The 12149-nt window shown below is 43.6% G+C and overlaps 1 pseudogene; it reads left to right on the forward strand.

The window, feature by feature from the left end:
- Positions 1-1885: 1885 nt before the first annotated feature.
- On the forward strand, positions 1886-3280 carry LOC112200178 (annotated as a pseudogene).
- Positions 3281-12149: the final 8869 nt, after the last annotated feature.

Consider the following 12149-nt stretch of genomic DNA (forward strand, 5'->3'; position numbering starts at 1 on the left):
TTAAAAATCGGGGCGTGACATTTATAAACTATCATTTTAGTACCTGAAATCACATTTTCTGATTAGCATAGTATCTACTGTTCATAACGGCGTTAAGTAAAATAGGTGGACGAGGTTCCTCTTCTCCAAAGCTTCCTCTCCTTCTCAATCTCAGAATATCCTGACTTTCTCTCTTCCTGCAATCTCTTAACCTCCCTCATCTATGGGTTGATTGAGCCGTTGACCCACACCCCAATTTTATTACTAGAGTCTTCGTGACCAGCCATTTACAACTCAATCATTCAAAAAACTGTTCCAGTGTAATTTTCACCCCTGATTGGCTAAAAATTCGAAACCCAAAACATAAAGATTTTACTGAGGTTTGATTTGGTATCTCAATGAAAAATGAAGATCAACCTAGATGCTAACTCCATCAAAGCTATAATCTCATAATACCTCAAAGATAAATCAACAACATAAAAGAACAAAAGACCAAATCCAGCTTTGGCGTATCAACTAAAGCATATAAAAGATTGATGAAAAAGAGCAAAACCCATTGCTGAAAAACAATAGAGGAGGAACAATAATCCTGCTCCTAAATACAAGATATATTGTATGGGGGAAGCTAGCTTTGTGTGGAAAATATCTCACTTTCTGAGGGGATAAATGCTTTTACAGGTATCGGAATCCAATTACAGGGAGCATTTTTTTTTTTTTTCAATCGCTAAATTATTTTTCACATCTTTGCAGCTAAGGATGATACGCCACTAATCCACTAATGAAGGTAGTTTATTGGATTTACAATAGGTGGACACTTATGGAAGTGATGGAACCCATTAGCTTTAGTTTATTCTGAGTTTGCATAATTTCAGAACAAGTAAGAGAGTAAAGAGAACGAGGGAGAGAGAGTAAGACCAAAATACCTTAAAAAAAAAGTACATGTGATTTGACTTAACAGCGTTAAAGATGGTAGGTATGAATTGCAGTTAAAAATAAGAAATTGAGGTACCAAAGTGATAGTTTATGAAGTTGAGGTACCATTGTGATGAATAACCTAAAATTCTGGCAGGGGCGGAGCCACGTGCCCCAATGAGATTTTGTTATATATATAACTGGCTTCATTTTTAGCATTGAATACTGTCTTGATATAGTGGTTAAGGCATGTATATGTGTGAGGCTGGTCCCCAGTGGTTTCATTTTCATTAATACTGTTATTTCTTCTCAATGTGCTAATATTTTTTATTTCTTTTTTTAACATTAATATTTCTTCTTAGCAAAAAAAAAAAAACATTAATACTAATCTTTCATATATTTTCAAAGTTCAAAGATAAATTATATTTCCATTATGAAAAATTATCTAAAATCTAAAAACTATAAGTTTGATTAATAAAATATATAATTAAAAAAAAATTGATCTTTTTTAATACAAAAAATAATATTGATCTTTCCCTAACCTTATTCTAATTTTTATTTCTATTACAATTTTGATATATTTTAAGTTTAAGTTTCAATTTAAAAAAAAAAAAATATTTTTGAGTGCCTCACCTGGGATCAATTTTTGTCTCTACCACTGAATTCTGGTATTGTTTGTGACTTTCTCTCTTACAATTATAACATCACAAAGTGATTTTCTTCACCTCATATATAACCATTGACTTTAGACCTCTGAAGCTCTTGCACGTAGGATTTTCAGACTTCTGTTACGCAAATATGTGGTTAGACCAATTTGTGAAATTTTTTGTTACAGTCGTCATGCATGACTACAATTTGGGGCTTGCAAAGCACGTTAATTGAATTAAGCAATAAACAAAGATGGTGGAAAAGACCTTCTACAGTAGATTTTGACTCGCACAAGATGAATATAAGAGCAACTTTGATCGACCAGACCTTACAAAATAACCAACATTAATTATCAGTCGAGTTATGATGGCAGCAACCAAAATCCCAGAGGTGGTGTTAGGCTCCTCCAGTGGCCAAAGGACCATGCCTGTGCTCGGCTTTGGCACAGCAACTGACTACTTGGACCCGAATGCTTTGAAGACTGCGGTTCTTGAAGCCATAAAGCTGGGTTACAGACACTTCGACACGGCTTCCATATACACCTCAGAGCAGACTCTACGTGAAGCCGTGGCCGAAGCTATTAGCCTCGGTCTTATTGCCTCTAGAGACCAAGTGTTCATCACTTCAAAGATGTGGTGTAATGATGCTCATCCAGACTTGGTCATTCCTGCTCTAAAGAAATCACTTCAGTAAGTCACACAATTAATAGCATTCGTAATTAAGTTTAGTAAATTTGTGGAGTTATTAGTTCATAACAATGAGTTTGCAGGAATCTTCGAATGGAGTACCTTGATCTGTATCTGATTCACTGGCGCATAAGTGGTAAGCCAGGGAAATTAGTGTACCCGCTAACCGAAGAGGACCTTGTGCCATTGGACTTGAAGGGCGTGTGGGCAGCCATGGAGGAGTCACAGAGACTTGGTCTCACACTCTCACCAAATCCATAGGAGTCAGCAATTTCTCTTCCAAAAAGACTGAAAATCTGCTATCTTTTGCTACTATTCCTCCTTCGGTCAATCAAGTAACTATCAAGTCCATCTGTGTATATTATGTTCTTTTAAATAATTGTGCGCCTATGTGTATTTTATTTTTGACAATAAGGATTATCGAGCGATATTTTGTTCCTTAGCGGCAGTCTATGTGTACGTGTAGGTGGAGATGAGCCCATTTTGGCAACAAAAGAAGCTGAGAGACTTCTGCAAGGCTAATGGTGTAGTTGTGAGTTGTGACAGCCTACTCCCCATTGGGTGGCAGTGGGACAAGTTGGGGAAGCAGTCATGTTCTGGAGAGCAAAGTGCTTCAGGAAATCGCCGAGGCTCGGGTGAAGACTATTGCTCAGGTTTGTATTAGGTGGGTGTACCAAACAGGGACAATAGTTGTAGTTAAGAGCTACAACAAGGAGAGGTTGAAGCAGAATGTGCAGGTGTTTGACTGGGAACTATCAGAAGAGGACCTAGACAAGATCAATCAGACCCCACAGCACAAGACGATACTTAGAGAAGAGTATGTTTCGGCGAATGGACCGTACAAGTCCCTTGAAGAATTCTGGGATGGAGAGCTTAACTCCAAATTCTTCAAGTCCCTTGTATTGTTTATTTTCTTTGCTTTTGTTGTTTGTGGAATTGTGGATTGTGGTGTCACTACAATGTGCCACTCTTTCTTTCTGTTTTTCATTTCTGTTTCCTTTTTCGGTTAGATTGAGCAGAAAAATGATAATGGACAAAAGATATAGTCTTTTTTGGAGAAATTCTTTTAGTCTTGATTCTTGAGTATTGCTGCCATGTTACCAGCTTAGCCCAATCGAACGAGTAAATCTTTAGAGGGTTGGTCTGCCACGCCATCCGTCTGATCAAAAGAAGCTGATCAAAATGGAACTCGATTAACAAAGCGATCCAAAAGAATTAAAGTAAGAAGTATATGAGTTTTTCTATTGGAACCTCTAAATTTACTCACTTGACCTCTATGCTTTTTAAACCTCCTATCAAATTTTTAAATACTAAATTTACTCATTAAATCTCACTAAAGTTCCTCAAATAACCTCACTCATATAATTAATTTACAGACAAAACTAAGATCTTTATAATAAAAAATTGAGTCATTTCAATGATTTAATTACTCTATAAATCTTAATTACATCTTCATTCCTTAATCAGACAACATAAATCTCTTATCCAATAAAAAAAAAATTAAACACAAGGTATTGAGTTTTAAAAATTAATAAAAATAAAATAACATGAACTATTATGTGATTTTTTTATTTACTTTTTCTTTTTTAGCTGTACAAAAAAAAAAGATTAATAATTTTTTCTTAATGTTTCTCTATTTTCTGTACCTCACGATTAATTATTTAAATATTTTTTATTTATTTTTATTTGCTAGCTCTTTCTTCTTCTTCTTCTTCTTCTTCTTCTTCTTCTTTTTACAAATATAATGGATAGATTTAGATTTAGGGCATAATAAATTGTTTCTCCCTGACCAATATGCGTTCAATATGCATATCATACATTTTTATCTTAATCATAGTTTTATTTCTTAATAAATATATATATGTATTCTTTAATGAGTATGTAGTGAAATTGGAAAATGAAAATAGATAGGAAAAATAATAAATAATGCAATCTAATATTATTAAATTGGAAAGTCTAGAGAAAATAAATATAACAATTTTTTTGGTATAATTATTGTCCCTAATAGTCATTTTATAGTAGGTTATATATGTCATTTAATAATTCATAATAGAGTGAGGTCAAGTGAGCAGATTTGGAGATCCCAATAGAAACTCTCGAAGTATATATATGAGGACTAACTACACCTAGTTACTGACCCATCAAATGTCGGAAGAAAAGGCTCTGCCAATTATTGACCAACAAGCGGTTAAAATGGTCTCAACAAATAAAATTAAAACATTTGTACCATTGAAATTAACGGTGCAAACAGGTCGCTAGGTCCGAACCCGACATGTATAAAATAGGTCCAGTTGAGTCCAAACACGATTAAGAGTGGGCTGGGCCACACGACCTATTCTAGCGGGGTAGGTTGGGCTAAGGTATATTAGCCCATAAGCTGGCCCAGCCTGAGCCTATCATAGGCCCGACATGAACTGAGCACAACGTATTGCGGGCTAGCCCATGGGCTAATGTACCTCGGCTCAGTCCAGCCTGCTTGTGAGTAAAGATTGTAAAAGTGTGATGTTGAAATACTGAAAAATAAAACATATAGTGTGGATTGTAAAATAAGTTGGTTTCCTTGACAAAAACACACTGTAGTCCGACATGTTGAAGGAAATCGACTTTTGTGTGCCTTATCAAACTAGGATTAGTTATATGATTGTAATAGGAGAGAAGATTCTAGAATTCCTAGTCCTATTCAGAATAGTTTTCCTTGTATCATTAGAATATGTACTTTGTAATCCCTATATATAATGCTTCTATTATCAATAGTGGAACACACAATTCTCTCATCAATCTCTCGCAAATATCTTATTCTAAAACACGTTATCATCACCAGCCCTAACCCTGAGATTAAAAATCCAAAACCAGAAAATTCTCCAACGTTAGCCTTGCCAAGCACCTAGTCCGCGCTAGCCTTGCTGCCCTATATCGCACGCACCTGTGTCCGTCAGCTGGCCTTGCTAGCACGTTGCTTCTACCGGTCTGCCTATCCGGCCATGTCCAGCAGCTCTTGCCCAGACCAGCCAGCCCGACCACAGATCAGCTAACCGGTCAACAGCACTCGGCCACAGACTGGCCAACCATCGGCCGTACCTGCCACCCATCTAGGCCAAGTTCTTTGCCAGCCATCTAGACCAAGTTCTTTGCCACTTCGACTCCTCTTCTCGATTCTGGCCAGTAATCCTGCACGTCCACAATACTACCACACAAGTGGCGATCCTAATAGCCTACACGCCTGCATCAACACGTGCGTATATTGAGAATTTCAAGTTTCGAAATTCATAAGCAAGTTTTCACAAGTAAGTTGTTCCCGTTTTTGAAATTTAATTTGTTTTTATTTTTCTTCGGGGACTTACAAAATCTCTTCTTCTACATCCCACCTTTCTGTAACGTGGGTTCGATTGGCTAAAAGCGAAATCGTGGGGATTCACGCTATATACGAACTAAGAGCGTTCGTGATCTTTGGACTAAGAGCATCTGGAAGCATCGATTTTTACGGACTAAGAGCGTTCGTGAACATCAAAATTTGACCATATAAACGTCATTGGTTTAAGTCCAAATCCAAAATCTGGAAACTATCAACAAAGATAGTGGTTATAACTCTTTCCAAAGTAGGCTCATCCAAAATTAATTGTGATGTCTAGGAAAGGTTTGACTGAGAGAACGGTTTTAAAAGTGAGCACAGCTCCACCAATATCTCGCCTTACCTTACCTGATCACAACCATATTGGAGTTACTAAAAGGATTGAGTGACTACTACTTGTCTAAGCTTGATTATCCTTTTTGGATTAAATTTTAATTTAAAAACTTTGACGTAATCATTGGCTTTCATTGAAATAAAGTGTCGATTTTGATTCGAACTTTATTCATTCAAGTATGTTTCCTGGAGAGCTAGAATGCCTCATGGATAGTGCTACTACGCACACCATACTTCGAAATAGGCAGTATACTTACATAAGCATTTGCAAGTATAATTAGCTATAATGAGCCACACAGTTTTCATGGTACTAGCTACCGCCAACTGTGTGACCTACGAAAACAGAGCTAAACAGGCTACCGCCTGAGCCCCGGCTCACCCGCAGATCACCGCTGATGGGCCACCACGCGCCGCGTCAAGTTAGCATCAGAAGCTGGGAACTGAAGCATATCAGTCCCAAATCGAAAACAAGGAAGAGGTCAGCCTCTTCCCCACCTATAAAAGGTTCTCTCCTCTCTCCTCATTAATTACGCATTTACTGCTCATCTATTGTTACTCTGTCAATATAAATACATTGACTAACTTAGGCATCAGAGAAGAGAAGACCGCCCAATGCGGTCTCCTTCTGACGCCGCTTTGTATTTCACTCGACAGGTAGCGGAAGCTCTGAGAACATTGCAAGTAGCAGTCCGCCCATCGGATCAGCGTTAACCAAAGACTTGGGCTACCGCCCAAATCTAAAGCATTAACATTGGCGCTATCTGTGGGAATCCTTGAACAAAAGGCCATCCCACCACAACAATCACCATGACTAACGGTAGCGGGGGAAACGCTGAGGAGCAAGCGGATCAATCTGCCAACCCCCATCCCACCAATCTCGCGGCTAACGATAACCCAGTGGTTAACGTTAACCGAGCACTATTCAACACTCCGGTCAACCCTAGCGTGGAACCCCAAGGCTTATCCTAGGTTCCGCTGACCCAGACTGCAGCGGAGGCACGACCAAGTAGCAGTAGCCCACTAGGCCGGGATCTCGCCGCTATGTATGAGCTGGCATTGGCGGACCTCCACAAGGAGAATAGAGAGCGCGAACAAGAGCGCAGAGAGAAGGCCGAGGCCCAAAAGCAGGTGGCCATGCTGATGTCAAAATTCGACGAGTTGAAAAGGGCGCTAGAGGCATACGCTAACCCAGCGCAGAGCGAGCAATCACGGAGCACCAGACGTAGTCGACCCATTACCGGTGGATTGGTACCCGTACAAATCATACAAATGCAGGTATCGCCGAACCCACCAGAACTATTGTGAATGGGCCCACCTCCCCTGCCCCGCCTAATGATGGAACAGGAAGCAGAGTCACAGCCGCACACTAACCGCTCGGCGGCTAGGGCCAGGACTGAGGGCAATCCACCTGTCCCCAAGTGGGAGCTGGTTCAGCGGAATCTCCAGGCAGGGCCCGCTGATGACACAATCGCCCTAATCCTAGAGAGAATGCAGCAATTAGAGCAAAGGCTAATCCGGGCAGAGATAGGCGCCCCAGCGCCAATCCCAAATTTGCTCTTAACGTCCAGACTAGGGCCATTCACCGCTAGGATCTTGCAAGCAGTCAGACTAGCATACACAAAGACGCCAAAAATGTCACACTACAGCGGTATGACTGACCCCTTTGTCCACATGGACACCTTCAAGAAGGTCACTAACAACAAGGGATTTGATGACGCCACCCTCTGCTACTTGTTCAGCGAAACATTGGATAGTGAGGCGATGAGTTGGTTCTTTGAGTGACCACTAGGATCCATCGACTCATTCCAGGCATTATCAAATTCTTTCCTCTCTCGGTTCATCCTCCTAGTCGCCGGACATCGCAACACAAGTCAGTTATTCAACTTCAAACAGGGCGCCAAGGAGGCGTTGAAGGCATTTGTCACCAGGTGGCGAGCGGCAGCATCTCAGTGCCTAGATCTTGACAAAACAATGGCGTTGGTAGCCTTCAAGCAAGGACTCCTCAAGGGGCCATTTCTCTACCACCTCAATTACAATCACCCAAATGCCACGTATGACCATGTCATGGGCGAGGCAGTCATCCATGCACAGGCAGAATTCATCACATATGGGGAAACCCCACCATCGCCGCCAACATCGGCAAAGTGCGCTCAACCCTCCTCGAGCCAGCAGGAAACCGCTAACAAAATCTTTGTTATGCCGCCAACTGATAAGAAGAGAGAGTGGCAACAGGGTAACTACCAGAGCAAGCGGCAGAAGGACCAACATTACAACAAGGGCAACCGCTCATCCCATGGGGTTAACCACAACAAACCGACGGAGTCCTCTCAGCGGTACGCAGTGTTTACAGTCCTCACAGCCTCGTACGAGGAGATATACGACCAGTGCAAGGACCAGATTCCACCACCACCCCCAAGAAAGTACCCAAGAGTGGGAAAACCAAGGAACACCGGCAAGTGGTGCAAATACCACGAGGACAGCGGTCACAACACCAACAGTTGCAATGCTCTCAAAATAGCTATTGAGACTTTGTACCGTGATGGCAAGATGGAGCAATTCAAGGTCCGCCAACCACCACCAGTGGTCGCCAACATTGAGCCCATGGGTCGCATTAACACCATCGACGGCGGTGCCCCAATCACCAACATGTCCCATAGGGCAAGAAAGCGTTATGCACGCGCTAACCACCCCAAGGAAGTTTACAACATCCGCTATGAGAGATCCGCTAAACTCCCAAGGTCAGTTGGGAGCCCATCACCTTCTCAGAGGAGGAGGAGCGAGGAGTGCATCTCTCCAATGACGATCCATTCTTGATCGACGCCATACTTGATAAATGGTCAGTGCGAATGTCATATTTAGTGATTGCTATAACCAACTCCAGCGGAATAAAAAATTGCTCCAGGATCACGAGCCCCTGCTCAGCTTCTCTGGCGATGTCAAACAGCTACCAGGTTCTGATTACATGCGCCTGGTCGAAAGTTCACACGGAGTTCATCGTTGTCGACTATTTCAGTTCATACAACGCCATCATTGGGCGACCGACACTCAACAAACTTAAGTGCATCATCGCCGGCTACATGCTCCTCATGAAGTTCCCCACACCCAATGGCACAGGCTGTGTGAGAGGAAGCCAACAGCTGGCACAGGAGTGCTATTTAACGATTGTAGCACGGTCGACGCGCCGCCATGAAATCCTAATAGTAGGAGACCATGCACCAGCACCAAACATTTTTGAGGACCCTCGGGATGACGAGAAGAAATATGTCCAAAAGGAGCTTATCAACCCAGAAACATCTTTGAGAGTTATCAGCATCTCCGACGAGCACTCTGAGATGACGGTCAGCGTCGGCGCTCAGCTGGCCCCAGAAGTAGCAGCGGAACTCACACAATTCCTACGTGACAACATCGCCGTCTTTGCATGGTCCTACGCTGATATGCCCGGCATTTCTCTTGAGATCATCACACACAAGTTGAGCATCAAACCATCCTTCTACCCTGTGAAGCAGCAGCGGAGGGCCTTCAATGTGGAAAGATACCGCGCTATTGGGGAAGAGGTCGCTAAGCTCCAGAACATTGGGTTCATCCGCCAGGTCAATTATCCTCGGTGGATTTCCAACCTGGTCATGGTCAAGAAACCTAGCGAAAAATGGCGGATGTGCATCGACTACAAGGCCCTTGATAAGGCATGCCCAAAGGATAGCTTCCTGCTACCCCGTATTGATCAACTGGTCGATGCAACCGCTGGCCATGAGCTGCTCAGCATGATGGACGCCTTCTCCAGCTATAAGCTGATCAAGATGCACCCTGGCGACCAAGAGTGTACCACCATCACCACCGACAAGGGCCTATACTGTTACAATGTCATGCCCTTTGGGTTAAAGAACGCCGGTGCAACCTATCAGCGGCTGATGAACGCCATGTTCACTGAGTATCTCGGCAAAATCATTGAGGTCTACGTGGACTACATGTTGGTCAAAAGCATCAAGGCCAGCGGAAACGTGGAAAACCTTAGAATCATATTCGCCATTCTCTTGGCCTATGGCATGCATCTCAACCCAGAAAAATGTTTCTTTAGCGTCATCGCTAGCAAGTTCCTGGGTTACATCGTCAGTGAGCGGGGCATTGAAGCCAACCCTGACAAGGTGCAGACCATCCTCAACATGAAGGCTCCTGAATGGAAGGTGCACATTCAGTGCCTACAGGGAATGCTGACTGCCCTTTCTCGGTTTATATCCAGACTCACGGAAAAATGCCTCCCATTTTTCAAGCTGTTGAAAAGAACCCACAAGAAGGTAATTGATTGGACCCCCGATGGCGAGGTGGCATTCCAGGACCTAAAAGAATACCTGGCGGCAGTTCCACTTCTTTCCATTCCTATTCAGGGTGAAGTACTATACATATACTTGGCAGTATCACCAACAGCGGTGTGTTGCGCCATTGTAAGATGAGAGAACCACGCGGAACTCCCAGTCTTCTACGCCGGCAGAGGCATGAATGGGGCAGAAACAAGGTATCTCCCACTAGAGCAACTCGCTCTCGCACTCATTGTCTCTGCTAGGCGGCTCCGCCAATACTTCTAAGCCCACACAATTCATGTCCTAAAAAATCAACCGCTAAAGCAAGTAATGCAAAATCCTGAACATTCTGGCCGCCTCAGCAAGTGGGCCATCGAGCTCAGTGAGTTCGACATTGACTACAAGCCAAGGACTGCCATGAAAGGCCAGGTAGTAGCAGATTTCATCGCTGAGCTCACTGAGTTGCAGGATGAACCTAACTCAAGGGCAGAGGCCAACACAGAAATCATAACCACTGAGGAACCAGCCCCCCAGCAGCAGTCAGACAGGAACCTCCACATAGACGGCTCCTCTTGCGCCAAGACTTGAGGCGCCGGAGTCATCTTGACAAAACCAGGAAGGTTAAACGTGGAATACGTGCTAAAGTTCAACAATTTCAAAGCCTCAAACAACATGGCGGAGTATGAAGCGCTCATTGCCGCCTTACTCCTCGCCATTGATTCAGGGGCCAACAGTGTCAACATATTCAACGACTCCCTGCTAGTCGTCAACCAGGTTAATGACTGCTTTCAGGCCAAAGACCAACAACTGGCGGCATACCTGGGGTACGTCAAGACACTCCTTAAAAAATTCAAATTTCACACCATCACACAGATCCCCAGGGAAAAGAACTCCAAGGATGACTCACTGGCAAGATTGGCAACCGCCCAACCACACCAAAGTCCGACGGACACAAGAGTGGAGTGTCTTGACAGGTCAAGCATCACCAAAACCCTGGCGGAGATTTTCAACATTGAAGTCAATCCCAGCTGGATGGATGAAATCATTAGGTACAAGCGCAATGGCACACTGCCAGCGGATAAGGTCTAAGCGCGACAACTCAAGCGGAGGGCAGTCCGCTACAACATCCAGAATGACAAGCTTTACCGCCAAGGATTCACCCATCCCAACCTTCAGTGTCTGACCCCAGAAAAGGGGAAGGTTGTCCTTGCCATGATACACCCTGGGGAATGCGGAAACCACTCCGGCGCCAGATCTCTGGCCAATCGCACAATGCGACAACGCTACTTCTAGCCTACACTCAGAGATGACGCCCAGAAGGTTTCCAGGTCTTGCCACAAGTGTCAACAATATACTGATCTTCCCCACACCCCGGCGGAACCCCTCTCCATCATCATTGGTCCATGGATTCACTCCACGTGGGGCCTGGACCTACTTGGTAAATTCCCAACCGTCAAGGGCCAGTTCAAATATATAATTGTTGCCATCGACTACAACAGTAAATGGATAGAGGCGGAACCGCTGATGGCATTAACTACTGCCAAGGTAACTCACTTCCTCTGGAAGAACATCTACTGCCGCTATGGCGTCCCCCACACAATCATCACAGATAACGACACACAGTTCAACAACAAGGAACTCATATCTTTCACCGCCAACCTGGGCACCAAGATGAACTTTGCATCTATCGCCCACCCCCAAACTAATGGCCAGGTCGAAGCAGCAAATAAGATAATCAAGAAGCTGCTAAAAAAGAAACTTGATGACTCTAAGGGTTTAAGGGTGGAAAAACTCCCGGAAGTTCTGTGGGCCATTCAGACTACCCCAACTTCCGCCACCAGTGAAACACCATTCTGTATGATGTTCGGAACTGAGGCAGTCCTACCAATTGAGGCCACCCAACCAACCGCCAGGGTCGAGGGCTACTGTTTCGAGACCAACGACGAA

Source organism: Rosa chinensis, chromosome 4 (genome assembly GCF_002994745.2).
Source record: "Rosa chinensis cultivar Old Blush chromosome 4, RchiOBHm-V2, whole genome shotgun sequence".
Taxonomy (NCBI): Eukaryota; Viridiplantae; Streptophyta; class Magnoliopsida; order Rosales; family Rosaceae; genus Rosa; species Rosa chinensis.